Here is a 3,067-nt window from a genome sequence, read left to right as displayed (position 1 = left end):
ACGGCGGCATACGGAAAAAGACAGTTATACAAACGTTCAAATGAAAGTTAATTCTAACATTTATAAATAAAGATGATTAATTTACTTCATTTAGTCGTATTTCTTACCATAGTCACTTTACGCGATCAGCAATTTGATCTTAAAATGTTTGTCATTAGGGCGATAGTTAGATTTTCTTCAACGAATTTCGTGTCAAGTGTAACACTATTTTGTTTAAATCTTCATAATTTATGGATTGAAAGAATATATACAGTTCATTACATGAGAGTCTGAAGTGCAATTATTATTTTTAAAACGTTGATGAAAAACATGCGTCAGGTGCATGAATATGTTCATACGTGATAGAACATGCCATTTTCTCGTTGTTATTCACTGCTTCGGAAAATTGTTGTGTAACTATAATCATTTTTTACATTTAAAATCGTTATATTGACTGCGTCCATTGTGTTTTGTTAAACGATATTTTTTTTACAATATGTAGAAATTGTCTTTATTTAGATATTGGAAATTAGGTCCACAACTCTCACGCAGCACAGAAACTATTGCAAATGAATAAATAACGAAGAAATGCATATAACATTTATTTCAAAAACACATCTAGAAAATCAACGCATAGATTCACAAACCCTTCTAATTAATGGTTTAGTGCATATCATGGTCTTCTGGGCATTAATCTTCATCGTGTTTTTAAGTATAACAACTAGTATTATTTATCCATACTTAGTTCATGTGATCAAACTAGCAATATTTACACATTAATGTTATAGTCTTTATTTAAGAAGACATTATATAGCGGACATATTTTCTTCTTGCATTGGTGTCTGTTAAACATATCATTTGCGAAATATGGCTTTTTAAAATCACACATGAACATGATTTTGAGATATGCACAGAGATATGCGTTACATATTATTTGGAAGTTTCACGCTTAAAAAAATATTTTCTATTTTATGTTTTTATTTAACATGAGTCCAAGAAGGATAAATGAAACAGTACAACATAATGCAATCGACAAATCCAGTAACGAGTGAACTTGGATTACAAATATGTTAAAAACACAAATCACACATCAAAACAAACAAAAAACGTGTGTGGGATCATTATCTGATTATTAGCGAAAATGTATTATCTTAATTGATAATAGTGAATAATACAGTCGATAAAAGTCACTAATTGACACCGGTATTGATTGTTAAAAAATACAAAAAAAAACTTATATTTTATGTATGGTGTGTACTCAATTAAAAAGCTTCATTATTGATGTTTGGAAACACGTTTATAGAAGTCTTGTTATGAAGCAGGCAAACAACATCGTAACAGAGACCAGCACAGTAGCAGCACCTGCAAATATATATTACAAGTGTGTATGTTGTTTGTGGATAAATGCGGGTGCAAACACACAATACTTGCGCTTAGTATGACACCTCATACATTACAAATCTATTTTAATTATTATGCTTTCATTTCTAAGGCATTTTTCAAAGTTGATGTTTCCAGCAAATACACGTACATTTTCTTTGACACAGTATGACAAATAATTAAAAATATAATAATATATAGGTACATAAACAGTATGTTTCTTTTGTTTATTCCACTATCACTATGATATTCGTTTTTTCATATTAGTTTGTGACAATGGCTTATGCAACACGTCATAATCGTGATCAACTTCTTAATAAATAAAGACTATTAATGTGAATCTCAAAATTGTCAAAGCACAAACCGGAAGCACATTTGCCATCGCTTCCCATCACATAACCTGCACTGCACTGGCATACGGAGCCGGTAGTTGTTCCAGAGCATTGGGAGTTGGCGTCCAAAGCGGTGCATGTCGTAGAGGCCGTGCAAGCTTAACGCAATGCATAATAACATAAATATTGTGGAAAGAACAAGAATTATCGAAATTATCGTATCCAGTTGTGAAACTGTGATATTATATATAATATGCATAATTGAGGCGTAAAAAAATCTGAATTTCCATTTAAACCCGACAACCGTACATGTATTATGTTTGGCCGATCCTTAATGTGTGTGGTTTGTATCCAAATCCAATGTTAAGTGTTCGATACGTTTTGCTTCATTTATTAATATTTTCTTAATTAATATACATTTACTACAATTAAGGAACGAAGTTATGTTTAATAACGATTTGAACGGTATGTGCGTGAGATTCCAAATAATCAGAGTTGGAAATGAATAACATGTGTTTCATAGTAAAAGAGTTCGAAAAAGAAAGCTATTTCATAAATATATTAGCAGAAACAAATGGCATTTAACCTGAGTTTGCTGTTGTACATACATGTATTACATTAATCATAAGTACTTGTTAACTCGCACGCTCAGTGCTGGAACACATGCGAAAGTCATCAACAATTATTATAATATGAATTGAGCATTTCAACATTTAATTTTAAATTTTACTTTAAACAAGGTTTCTGCCTATTGTATGTAGATAAATAAATGTAATTATAAAATAAATACTCATGTTTACCTTTGCCGGTGCATTTATTTTCAACCATAGCTGTTACTACTCCACATTTACACTTCAGAGCCGTGGTGTCACACAAGGCATTGGTGATTGAGTTACACTCAGTGCCGGTTGCAGTGCATACAGTGGAGGTAACCGCTGTAATAAGGTAAGATATCAATAGACGTAATGGTTTTAACAATGTGATATGTTGATGCAGATTAAACAAAATGTGTTCCAATTTGTAGTTCGGAGTATCCATATAAAGAACCTGTTACATATTAATGTATTTTATGAATTTGTATATACGAACACTGATGTTAATACTCATCATATTGAGTAGTTAACAGAAGTCAACTGTAAAACCATATTTTATAAACATGAGTGTTCTTAAAATTACATGTAAATAATTTTAATTCTTAATAGACGTATTTGCTATTTGATGTGTAGTGTACGTTTGAGATAACATACGTAGAACGCATAACCCAGCGCTTCCAATCACATAATCAGTCTTGCACCGGCATAATGAGCCGGGGGATGATCCAGAGCATTCAGAGTTGGCATCCAAAGCGGTGCATGTCGTAGAGTTCGTGCAACCTT

General features: G+C 31.8%; 1 long non-coding RNA gene across 1 annotated transcript; it reads right to left on the bottom strand.

Moving 5' to 3' along the window:
• Positions 1-568: 568 nt before the first annotated feature.
• Positions 569-2,625, bottom strand: LOC127838794 (uncharacterized). Its single transcript, XR_008029961.1, has 3 exons — positions 2,492-2,625; positions 1,724-1,849; positions 569-1,341 (listed from the first exon to the last, which is right to left on the bottom strand). It is a non-coding gene; the product is annotated as an uncharacterized LOC127838794 (long non-coding RNA).
• Between the last annotated feature and the right edge of the window lie 442 nt (positions 2,626-3,067).

This window comes from Dreissena polymorpha, chromosome 7 (assembly GCF_020536995.1).
Source record: "Dreissena polymorpha isolate Duluth1 chromosome 7, UMN_Dpol_1.0, whole genome shotgun sequence".
Lineage (NCBI taxonomy): Eukaryota > Metazoa > Mollusca > Bivalvia > Myida > Dreissenidae > Dreissena > Dreissena polymorpha.
This window is presented reverse-complemented; position numbering and strand designations above follow the sequence as displayed.